Source organism: Microcebus murinus, chromosome 14 (genome assembly GCF_040939455.1).
Source record: "Microcebus murinus isolate Inina chromosome 14, M.murinus_Inina_mat1.0, whole genome shotgun sequence".
NCBI lineage: Eukaryota > Metazoa > Chordata > Mammalia > Primates > Cheirogaleidae > Microcebus > Microcebus murinus.
The window spans coordinates 67769115-67782149 of record NC_134117.1 but is presented as its reverse complement, the minus strand read 5'-3'; the positions used below and the strand labels follow the sequence as shown (position 1 = coordinate 67782149).

The following is a 13035-nucleotide window of genomic DNA, read 5'->3' as shown; positions in this document are numbered from 1 at the left end:
CGCCACCATGCCTGGCTAATTTTTTCTATATGTATTAGTTGGCCAATTAATTTCTTTCTATTTATAGTAGAGACGGGGTTTCGCTCTTGCTCAGGCTGGTTTCGAACTCCTGACCTCGAGCAATCCGCCCGCCTCGGCCTCCCAGAGAGCTAGGATTACAGGCGTGAGCCACCGCGGCCTCCCAGAGAGCTAGGATTACAGGCGTGAGCCACCGCGGCCCGGCCCTATTCTTTTTTTTACTTTGGACCATTTACACCAAAGAATTTCAGAGAACATTCTATCATCAACAGACAGTGAAACTTAAAGAGAAAGGAAAAAAATATATAATACTTCCAGGGACACTGTAGAAAATTTGAAACCACTTAAGATATAGTTCCCTACCTAAAAGCAACATTTAATCAACATGAGAAGCCAAGTCATAAAGATATTAAAATGTAAATAATGATACCAGATGAAAATACAAATGTTGTCATACCACTACACATGATGATTAACTAACGAGCACAAAAGATCACTCCTTCATAGGTGGAAAGATCACCAGGGCTGATTCCAGGGAAGAAATTTAAGGTAGCCTTCCAAGGACTGGCAGGATTTGACAGCATGCAAGGAGCGGGTGGTACAGGTTCAAACAGGTATTCTGTGGGAAGAGGGGTGCCCTGTGCCTGGCCATGGTCCCATGGGGGAGCCACATTCTAGAGTGGTGAAGCTGGATCATCAATGTATAGTCTGACCCAGATGATAAATATACAGGCCACCTGAGGCCCATAGCAGACATCACTACTCATTTCAGTTCCCCTTGGAACCAAGCATTAAAGACCTCACAGTCCTTCTCAACATAGAACCCCTAGCAGCCAAAATGTCAAGATGTTTGAAATCATCTACCATTCTTTTAGGAAGGAGAGGGTAAAAGTGAGGAATATAGGGATAAGAGCATGGGCTCTGTAGCCAGACTGAGTACCAAGGTTAGATTTCTGGCTACACCACTTACCTATAGTAATCCTTTGACCAAAGTTGCTTAACCTCCTGGGATCAAAGGAGTTAATATAGGGATAGAACTTAGAACAGTGCCAGGCAAACAAACAGTAAGCACTTTCTAAGTGTAAACCACCATTATTGTTCTCTATCAATAGGAAACCAACTGTATTCTCCAGGAATAATTACAAGTTTTTATAAGAAAATAATGTAAGCACCTGTATTAAAACGTTGCTAGATACAGAAAACATTCTAAATCACTGATAGAAACACCATTCCGTAGTTAATAACAATTCCTAATAGCATCAAACACTTGCTGGTTGATTTAAGAACAAAATTATGGCAACAATGATATTTACTGAGCTCCATTTATTGAACATTTACTATGTGCCAGTTACTGTGCTAAATTCTATATATTATCTTATTTATCCTTAAGATAAGCATAGGAGACAGGTACCACTACTAATTCTATATTATAGATTAAGAAAACTGAGACTCAGAGTGGGTGAGTAATCTGGCTAAAGTCACACGGTTAATAAATGGCACAGAGCTGGGATTTAAACCCAGATCAGTCTGACTTGCAGACACTGCACTTTTAATCTTGATGCCATACTTTCTCTTCCCAAATCCTGTGCCAATTGTCCATGATATAACAACAGAGTAAAATCCAGAATACTATTTAGATGAAAATGTTCCAAAACTGAGTATGATGATGGTTGTACAGATCAGCAAATATACTAAAAACACTAAAATGTGCCTTTTAAATAGGTGAATTGTATATGTGAATTATATCTCAATAAAGCTGTTTAAAAAATTCTTACCAAAAAATAGTAAAATTAGGCTATAGAGTAATTGGGGTTTTATCCACACACAAACTAAGACTAGAATAAAATGGGAGATTTGAATTTACTTAGGACAGAAAAATGAATACTTTCAGACAGAACAGAAAGATTTAGAATATACATTCACACACACACACGCTCAAGTCTGATCTAAGTAACGAATAAAATGTAGATCAAGAAATACCTGTGGCTAACCATGATGTGACAGTGATCCCCTTAAAATCAAGTTTACCATTTTGGCAAGAGAGGGAAAAGAACATGTTCATCATATTGTTATACTCACTCTCAGTATGGAAGGAGTATAAATTGCAGGCAGTAGCATGAAATTTTTTTTAAAAATGTAATGATCTCTTAATCTATTAAGTTGATATTGTAAGTGCCATTACTTTTAAGAGATGAGATGCATAGTCAAAGGAAGTACCAAACTTCAAGCACAAATTTCTAATTTGAGGATAAAAATTAGTTTTCTAGGAAAACCCAAGTTGAAAAGATCTTAAACTTCATATAACTGAAGTTTTTCCAAAATAGACAAATTATTATAAAATATGGTATTTTTAATACACATACAGAGATGTCTACAGATGGAAGTGGCTTAAAAAATAAGTATCAGGCCGGGCGCGGTGGCTCAAGCCTGTAATCCTAGCACTCTGGGAGGCCGAGGCGGGCGGATTGCTCGAGGTCAGGAGTTCGAAACCAGCCTGAGCAAGAGCAAGACCCCGTCTCTACTATAAATAGAAAGAAATTAATTGGCCAACTAATATATATATATATAAAATTAGCCGGGCGTGGTGGCGCATGCCTGTAGTCCCAGCTACTCAGGAGGCTGAGGCAGCAGGATTGCTTGAGCCCAGGAGTTTGAGGTTGCTGTGAGCTAGGCTGACGCCATGGCACTCACTCTAGCCTGTGCAACAAAGCGAGACTCTGTCTCAAAAAAAAAAAAAAAAAAAAAAAGTATCAATCAAGCTCTTTATGTGTGTGGATAGAATCACAGAAATTAAAAGGTAAGAAACAGACACAAGCTGAGAACTTATTTAATACATGGCTGGTTGTATAACATTCACATACTTGTCACATTTAATTCTCAAAACAAGTCTACATGGTAGGAACTCTTCATTCTCATTCAACACATATTTACTGGGTGCTAGCTATGTGTTCCGGGAACCAATCTAAACTTGGGGATACAGCAATGAATCCAAAAAAACAAAGAATCCAAAAAATCCTGCCCTCTTGGAAATTATATCCTATTTCACTGTCTGTTTTATTTTTATTTTTTTTTTTTTTTGCGACAGAGTCTCACTTTGTTGTCCAGGCTAGAGTGAGTGCCGTGGCGTCAGCCTAGCTCACAGCAACCTCAAACTCCTGGGCTTGAGTGATCCTTCTGCCTCAGCCTCCCGAGTAGCTGGGACTACAGGCATGCGCCACCATGCCCGGCTAATTTTTTATATATATATCAGTTGGCTAATTAATTTCTTTCTATTTATAGTAGAGACGGGGTCTCGCTCTTGCTCAGGCTGGTTTTGAACTCCTGACCTTGAGCAATCCGCCCCGCCTCGGCCTCCCAAGAGCTAGGATTACAGGCGTGAGCCACAGCGCCCGGCCTCACTGTCTGTTTTAAAGGGCTCTATGAAGTCAGATTTAGTAGCTGGCAGGATGGGATTCCAGTTCATATATGACAAATTACAAGTACATATTTTGATTCACTCAAACTATGACTCTAGCACATGTAACTACTGCTCAACAGAAGAAAAAAATAACTTCTACATTTATCTAAATAACACTTATTTTGGGAATTTTTAGTATCTTGCTGTTTAGTTTTATACTACTGCCCTCAATACAGCAAATGACCTGTAACAAACTTCCTTCCATCTACTTTGTAAATTTTAAAGCAAAAAATGTAACTGAGCTAAAAGAAATAGGAAAACGTCTTCATTTGCTCCCTAAAATTATTAACCAAAGAATGAACCATTTCATGCTTCAGCAAACTTCTTAAAATACTGGGGGAAGATTTGCTAGTATTTTGTTGAGGATTTTTGCATCAGTGTTCATAAGGGATATTTGACTGTAGTTTCCTCCCAGTGTTTTTTCTGGCTTTGGTGTCAGGGTAATGAAAGCCTCATAGAATGAGTTGGGAAGTGTTACCCCCTCTTTAATTTTTTGGAAAAACTTGAGGACTGGTGTTAGTTCTTCTTCAGGTGTTGGGAAGAATTTACCAATGAAGCCATCAGGTTCAGGAGTTTGTCAACAGATTTTTAATTACTTATTCAATCTCTTTACTAGTTACAGATCTATTCCTATTTTCTATTTTTTCATGATTTAGTCTTGATAGGTTTTGTTTCCAGGAATGTGTCCATTTTTTCTACGTTATCAAATTTGTTGGTGTACAAACGTTCATAATACTCTTATTTGTACACCCATGTTCGCAGCAGCATTACTATAGCTAAAATGAGGAAGCAACCCAGGTATCTATCAATGAATGAATAGATGAGCAAAATGTAGCATATACATACAATGGAATATTATTCAGCCTTTAAAAGGAGGGAAATTCTGATACATGTTACAACAGGGATAAATCGTAAGGACATTATACTAAGTGAAATGAGCCAGTCACCAAAAGAAAGACACTACATGATTCCACTTATATGAGGTACTTAGAAGAGTCAAAATCATAGACACAGAAGTAGAACTTTGGTTGCAAGAGTGGGGCAAAGGGGAGAAGGGACAGTCATTGTTTACTGAGTATAGTTTTCGTTCTTACTAGGTGAAAAGAGTTCTGGAGATGAATGGTGGTGATGGTTGTACAACGTTATTAATGTATTTAATACCACTGAACTATATACTTAAAAATGGTTAAGATGATAAATTTTATGTTATATATATTTTACTACGATGAAAAAATTAGAAAAAGAATAGAGGGAATGGAGATATTGAAGAAGAGTTGTAGCACAAAGAATATGTGCAAATTTTTTCCTTTTACTTATATTTTCATACCTGCATTATCTTCATATGCAAAGGGACTCACATTATTATCCTCTTTCTCTTAATGAGTTTTATTTCTGTTAGAAGTTTTCAACAAGTATCTGGTGATCTTTGAGTGCTGTTCATATAGAGTGGTTCATAAACCCTGATTGGACACTCTCTGGGTATAGGTGGGGCTTGTAAATTAGCAGGGTTCACTGTAGGGTAACTGGAGAGTCACCTGCTTATGCAGATACGGAGAAGCTCAAACATCAGGCTCTGCTGACCTCTTCCCCAGAGCCATTCAGTTTCTTAGGAAGGGGTCCTCCAGTCTCCTAGGTGGAATGAATGAATACCTCCAACTGCCAGTGTTTTGCAAATAAGCGGAAAAGGGACATGGGACAGAAATTAAGGGAAAGGAGGTACATCTCCTGATCTAGTAGGTAGCCTTTTGCTTAATCCTTGCTTACAGTTATTCACTCTTTTGTATTCTCTCCAAATCTGGAGTCTCACTGGTTCAGTTTCTCTAGTGCCCATCCTCTGCTGAGATGAGGGAGGGGTACTGAATTACTCCTGATAGGGGTCGGTCCTGTCCAAGAGAAATATAAGGCCACAAATGTGACTATGTGTGCAATTTTAAATTTTCTAGCAGCCTCGTGAAAAAAACTAAAGAGCTAAAATTAATTTTAGTATATTTTATTTAACTCAATGGATCTAAGATGTTACTAATTCAATATGTAATCAATATAAAAATTAAGATAATTTACATTTTTTTCATACTTAGACTTCCAAATCTATTATGTACTTTAAACTTATAACACATCTTAAATAGGACTGGCCATATTTCAAGTGCTCAATAGCCACATGTAGCTAGTGGCTACTATATAAGAACAGCACAGGTCTAAGTTATGTTGTGGTAACAACCCCAAAATTTCAATGGCTCAACACAACAAAAGTTTACTTTTGCCTGACATGGACAGGTAGGAGCTATTTCCAGTTACTCAAGGACCCAGTTCGTAGACCAGCCTGAGTGAGGGTGGTCACAGAAAAATTAGCCAGACATGGTGTGCGCACCTGTAGTCCCAGCTACTCAGGAGGCTGAGGCAGGAGGATAGCTGAAGCCCAGGAGTTTGAGACTGCAGTGAGCTACGATGACACCACTACACTGCACTCTAGCCCAGGAGAAGAAGACCTTTTGGAAAGGAAAGGGGAGAGGAGAGAGGGGAGAGGGGAGAGGGAAGAGGGAAGAGGGAAGAGGAGAGGAAAGACAACCCACAGAATGGGAGAAAAATTTTCCAAATCACATATCTGATAAGGACTTGTATCTAGAATACAGAAAGACCTATTACAATTCAATAATAAAAAGACAGCCCAATTAAAAAATGGGCAAAGGATCTGAAGACATAGTTCTCCAAAGAACATAAGCAAATGAGCAGTAAGCACATGAATACACATGAACATTAGTAATCAAGGAAATACAAATAAAAACCACAATGGAATACCATTTCATACCCAATAGGATGGCTATAATCAAAAAAATATTAATAATAACAAGTGTTGGTGAGGACTGGAGAAACTGGAACCCTGATACACTGCTGGTAGGAATGTAAATGTTGCAGCCAATTTGGAAAAGAAAACCAGTTCTTCAAATGGTTAAACATACAGTTATCCTCTGATTCTGTAATTCCACATCTATACAACTAAGAGAAATAAAAACATATTTCCACACAAAAACTTATAAAAGAATGTTCACAGTAGCATTATGAATAGGCAAAAAGTGGAAATAACCCAAATGTGTATTAACTGATGAATGGATAAATGAATCTATACAATGGAATAATATTCAGCAATAAAAAGAAATGAAGGCCAGGTGCAGTGGCTCACGCCTATAATCCTAGCACTCTGGAAGGCCGAGGCGGGAGGATCGCTCAAAGTCAGGAGTTTGAAACCAGCCTGAGCAAGAGCGAGAACCCATCTCTACTAAAAACAGAAAGAAATTAATTGGCCAACTAAAAATATATACAAAACATTAGCTGGGCATGATGGCACATGCCTGTAGTCTCAGCTACTCAGGAGGCTGAGACAGAAGGATTGCTTGAGCCCAGGAGTTTGAGGTTGCTGTGAGCTAGGCTGATGCCACGGCACTCTTGCCCAGGCAACAGAGTGAGACCATCTCTCAAAAAAAAGAAAGAAATTAAGTGCTGATACATGCTACAACATGAATGAACCTTGAAAACAATGTGCTAAGTGAAATAAGCCAAACACAAATTTGTGATTCCACCTACATGGGTACCTATAATGGGCAAATTCATAGAAAACAGAAAGTAGAATAGTGGTTACCAGAGGCTGGAAGGAGGGAGTAATGGGCAGTTACTGTTTAACGGGTACAGAGTTTCTGTTTGGGATGACGAAAAGTTCTAAAAATGCATAATGGTGATGACCGCACAACACTGTAAATGTACTTAAAGCCAATGAATTGTGCATTTAGAATTATTAAAATGGTAAACTTTATGTTATGTATATTTTACAATTTTAATAAAACAGCAGGAAAAGTTAAGAGAGTGATTTTTGCCTTCCCTGTCACTGAGAAGAGATTTTCATAATGAATAAGCTATTCATAATAAGAGAAGTGAAACTAAAATAGATAGGAGAGCACTGGACTCACTCTATATGAGTTCAAGTTTTGTTTGTTCCAAGATGGGATTACAATTTACAATTCAAGTATTGACAAAACTTTCAAAGCATGTAATTGGAACCCCTATGAGTAACCTGTGATGAATGAAACAAGAGAGGCTATAGAAGATGGGCATATAATGTCCTGACTGGGGTACGGGTGGGAGATGAAGAGGAGACAGAGAAGGGAATTCTGGGAAAGGAAAACCAGAATGCTAGACCATAAACTGAGGCAAAATGCCAGTGGTGATTGTGAAATGATATCAAAACTATAGCACTTCATAGTTTAAAAACAGGTTTTCACCCACATTCTAACTGAATTTCACAACAATCTCATGACTTAAGTTAATATTCTTCTCGATTTTTACAGGAGATGGGGTTCGGAAAGGACAAGTGGTTTGTCAACGAGTAGGAGACTAGGATACAAACTCAGGCCACAGCTTCAAAACCTTAAACTCAATTATGTTCCACTATGGCATTTGATCCATCCAAGTTGATGGATGTAACAATAGTTCATTCCTTTCTGATGCTGAACAGAATTCCACATAGAGATGTGTCAGTTTTTTTAAACATTCACCATTCAAAAGAATGGCTTGTTCCCAGCTTGAGGCAATTATGAATAGGGGTGCTGTATGTGTTCACATACAGATTTTTGTGTGAACCTAAGTTTTCATTTTACTAGGATACATATGTAGGAATGAAAATGCAGATATATTTTATAGAAAGATACTTCCCCTGTAATTTTGGAATTTCAACTATTATTTGGTTTTCCAGGGAATAAGAATGCCAGAAATAAATGTTTGCTTCTTTCACTTAGCAGCTTTTTAAATAATGAACTGGGTCTCTATCTTCTCTGAAAATGTAAACAAATAGTGAATTCTAATTAATGACGTGCATGACGAAGTATTTAGTGGGAAATGCACTGATATCTGCAAATATTTTGCAATATATAAAATAGTAAAATAGATTAATTAATTCAGAGGGATGACAGATGAATAGGCACATATATCCATATAGGTGTTCATAGAATTATTTTAAATTCTTTGTATGTTTGAAATTTTTCATCAAAATGTTAGAAAGTACAGTACCTTTTTGTACTATAACACGCAGCCACAGATATTGCTAGAAGCAAAATAAATTCTGCTGCACATTCGAGAAATACTTTTGAAAGTAATTCCTACATCTCATACCAATAATTCAGGCTCAAATATAGCACAATCTTAATATAACACAGGTGTTGAGGGAAAAGCTTTAAAATTTTCATTACAAAATCTGTGTCTCACAAATTATAGAAAAAATTACCTAATTTCAAAATACCTATTTTATTTAACTTTATAATTCAGGCTGGGGGTGGTGGCTCATGCCTGTAATCCTAGCACTCTGGGAGGCCGAGGTGGGTGGATCATTGGAGCTCAGGTTCGAGACCACCTTGAGCAAGAGCGAGACCCCGTCTCTACTAAAAATAGAAAGAAATTAGCTGGACAACTAAAAACATACAGAAAAAATTAGCTGGGCATGGTGGCATGTGTCTGTAGTCCCAGCTACTCGGGAGGCTGAGGCAGAAGGATCACTTGAGCCCAGAGTTTGAGGTTGCTGTGAGCTAGGCTGACGCCATGGCATGGGCAACAGAATGAGATTCTCTCTCAAAAAAAAGAAAACAGCTATCTAAAATTCAGATTACTTGAACCTCAACTGGTTATGATCTATGTTAAGCAAATGTCTCTTTTAAAGGGAAAATAATTGTTTGTTTGAATGTGTTACCTCATGTCACGTTCCTAGTTTCTTCTTCATGTATGTATTAGTCATACCATCATTTGTATATGCAATATAGAGGCAAGAAGCATTCCTAAGGTAGTTCAGATTCTTTAACATGACTATTTTTACTTTACAAATCCTCTTTTTTGTTCTTTCATAAATTAGCCCAAAATGTAGGATATAAGACCTGAATTGTGATACTGACTTTACACAGGGCTTAAGGGTTTCAGTGTAAGGGCTCAAGCCAGCAAGAGCCCATCCTCAGCCCTGACTTAGCTTGTCCTTCGGCCACCATCTGGACTATGCGGAAAGACGTGGAAGGCTGTAGAGTCAAGTTACAGCAGCTCAGTTTGGTGCAGGGGAGCCAACTGTGTGTAATGCTACTGAGAGGCTGAAGATGAAGACAGAAAATCCGGCACCATGCAGGCCCTCAAGGACACTGACAACAATGGTCCAAGGAATGCAAATTGTGGTGGACTGGAGAATAAGGATGTGGCAGGTTAAATACTAAGGGAAGGTGAGGGAGGGGAGGTGTTGTAAGCACACCATCCCCAAAGCATCTGACTGAAGTAAGTGGCAAGAGGGTTACAGTCTTAAAGGAATGGTTGGTTTGCTTACCAAGTCTCTACCAGGGATTGTTTGCTGATAGGAATGAACCAATGAAGAGGTAAAGTCTAAAGAAGAGAGAGGAGAAACAATCAAAATTCTCATAGATATTATGAACAAACAAAGCTAAGCAGATGATATTTAGCTCTAAGCTAATGTCAACCTCACCAGAAATTATTTAGTATTTTTGTAAACCATCCCGCCCATATTTTCAACACTTACGCAACAATATTTCCTTATTGGCTCATATTTGCAAATTACAGCTGTTCAAAATACATGAATTTTCTTGCTGTCTCTGGACACTCAGAGTTTTTTTCCTCATAGCAGTATCACTAATTTTATTCTTACTTTAAAATAATCCCTAACTGATGTTTTAATTCCCATTCTAGTTAAAGTTTTTCATCACATATCTTTTCCACATATCATATTAATTAGTTCTTACTAGAATTGTTTCTCAAGTCCTAAGAAGTAGGACTTTTGACAGGTAACACATAGAAATGTTCTTTATTTTCACAAAGAATTACCACATGCTCTCTTGTTTTTCTTAAAATACATACAAATGGCCCTATTTTAGGTATCTTTTCCATGAGGTGAGCACTGTCACTTCCCCCTCAGCCCCACTATGTGAAAACCAGTGCAAATGCAGAGAGCGATGGCACCTGAGAGCCACTGTAGGCTGGGAGGAACCAGGGAGCCCCAGAGGTGAGGGGACCCTCAGCTCCACTAATGGTCGCAATTGGGAATATAGGCCCCAAGCTGCCTATCTTACAATTTTTCAAATGTCAGAAACCTGCATTTTCTTTTTATGAAAGCTCCCAATTTTTAATTTTTAGTAACTAATTTTTTTTTAAATGACGGTATAAGCCAAACATAAGCCTACAGGCCAAATCCAGCTGACAGGACATTAATTTGCAACTTCCAGGTTAAATAATCATGGTGGGTCTGCTATTCCTTTTTCTTGTTTTTATATAATTCTTCCCTCCAAGCAGAGAATATGGCAAGTCAGAAACTTAAAGTGAAGTTAAAAGACCTACCACCACAACCAACTGCCATTAAACATCTCTTTTTAAAATTAATATTCCATATTTGCATTTTGATACTGATTTGGGGTGGGCAAGAAATTCTTTTTTTTTTTTTTTGAGGATTGATGGTAAGAAATTCATTCTTAAATTTACAATTACTCTTGAAAAAAAGTAGTTTTCTTAAATCCAGAGAAGTATTATAACATTTATAAAGTACCTACAGTATGCCAGCCATATTACTAAGCATTTCACATTTTGATTTTCCATTAAATCCTAAATTATCTTGTAAAAGTCAATTTTATCATCTCATTTTGCAAATGACTTGCAATAGTTTATGAAGTTCTCAGTTTTTGTTCTTCAGCATTCAGAATCCAGCAGAAATGGCTGGTTAGGGTTGCTTTTTGATAGGCATTATCAATCAAGAATAATTACAACCATCTTAAACCACAATAACAAAAATGCAAAGTAAAGGTTTTGAACGACAATATCCTTTGAATAAAACAGCTAAAACTTTAACTTCAACTCCTCCAATTCTCCAGTTTTAATGATCTTCCTTGATCATTAGATCACTTTAATAGTCAATTATTTAATATTTTTAAGACAAGTAAAATTGAAGTCAGCTCTTCTTTTTGGTTAATATGTTCCTTTCTTGAGCCTCTAAAAACAAAGTTTTGCAAAAGCTGAAGCTTTTTTATTAATATAAAGAGGTCTAAAAAAAAAGCATAGAATGCTGCCCAAGTAAGTTACTGAGCACATAGGCTAGGCAAGGCACTGAGGTAGGCCATTATGCAACGAATATGCAATGAACCAAATCTGATTCCCGACTCACATAGAGCTTATTACCTTTTCTGAGAAGGGAAACAGATCTGAAAGAAATGTTCATGCAAACTATACTTTAATTACAATAAGGGTCACAAAGGGGATCTAAAACAGAGTGGCTAGATGGCTTCCACAAAGGTGTGTGAGTTTAAGTAAAAAGACATTACTGGGCAAAATCTCAATATAACTGGGAAGGTAAACTGCTCTCTTACAATGAAATGGTTCCTTTAAAATATTACAAAGTTTGAAGGCTTACATTGTTAACATCTTATAAACATACAACTCTATTTATAATTTATATGTCCTAGAATAAATTTCTATGTCTAAGTCTTCACTTTTGATCTTTTCAAAACCATTCATTTTTCCATAAGACACACATACAAATAATAAACCTAAGTATTTGAAAAGTCAAACCCTTACCAGGATTTAAGTCTAAGGCTCAAGGAACATTTAAATAATAAAAGCAAATTATATGCTTATAAAAATAAAAAAGACAAACTAATGACACTTATCAAATAACAAGGAAAGGACAAATGATTAAAATGCTACTTTCATTGATAACATGTAAAATACTTAAAGTTAGTTTTTAAGTATGGAAATTGTGATGAATAGTCCAATTACTTGGTTTTTGCAAAGATATAAAAATGTTATAGGTTAGGATGCTACAAAAGCAAAGTGCCAAAGTGAGTCATAATCTAATAAAAAATTGGCACCAAAAAATGAATAGGTCTAAAAATATGCTTACATAAGGATGATGTAAAGCTTCCATGATTTTAAATGAATAACGAGATGTGTCGAAAATGTGTCTCAAGTCTCACTAGCAACCAATAATTTTTATATAAAAATTGCAAATGTACAAAGTTTTGAACAGTCTTAAGTGAAAAATTCAAAAATGTAGTATCTCTCCTGAGGTTTACCTATGAGCTTTACCCACATCTAATTTTTAAATATATAAATAATTTCCTTTTTTTGTGTTTTTTTTTTGAGACATTCTCTCACTCTGTTGCCCAGGCTAGGGTGCCGTGGCGTCAGCCTAGCTCACAGCAACCTCAAACTCCTGGGCTCAAGCGATCCTCCTGCCTCAGCCTCCAGAGTAGCTGGGACTACAGGCATGCGCCACCATGCCCAGCTAAGTTTTTCTATATATTTTCAGTTGTCCAACTAATTTCTTTCTATTTTTAGTAGAGACAGGGTCTCACTCTTGCTCAGGCTGGTCTCAAACTCCTGAGCTCAAACGATCTGCCTGCCTTGGCCTCCCAGAGTGCTAGGATTACAGGCATGAGCCACTGCACCTGGCCCCCTTAATACTTTAAATAATAATAACCTATAGTACCCAACCCTATTCTCACTAGTCACTTTCAAACATCTTCCCTCTGTCATGCAGTAATAGA

General features: G+C 37.2%; 1 protein-coding gene across 3 annotated transcripts in view; it reads right to left on the bottom strand.

The window, feature by feature from the left end:
* BMPR1A (bone morphogenetic protein receptor type 1A) overlaps positions 1-13035 on the bottom strand; it is a 130571-nt gene that overhangs the window by 83937 nt on the left and 33599 nt on the right. The window contains exon 2 of one of the 3 annotated variants that reach the window (XM_012788028.3): positions 9816-9871. The exons of 1 other annotated variant lie outside the window; for it this stretch is intronic. The gene's annotated coding sequence lies outside the window, so the exon portion shown is untranslated. Of the gene's footprint in view, positions 1-9815; positions 12702-13035 lie in introns of those variants that run through there. One more of the 3 variants, XM_020280422.2, reaches the window with a different exon arrangement.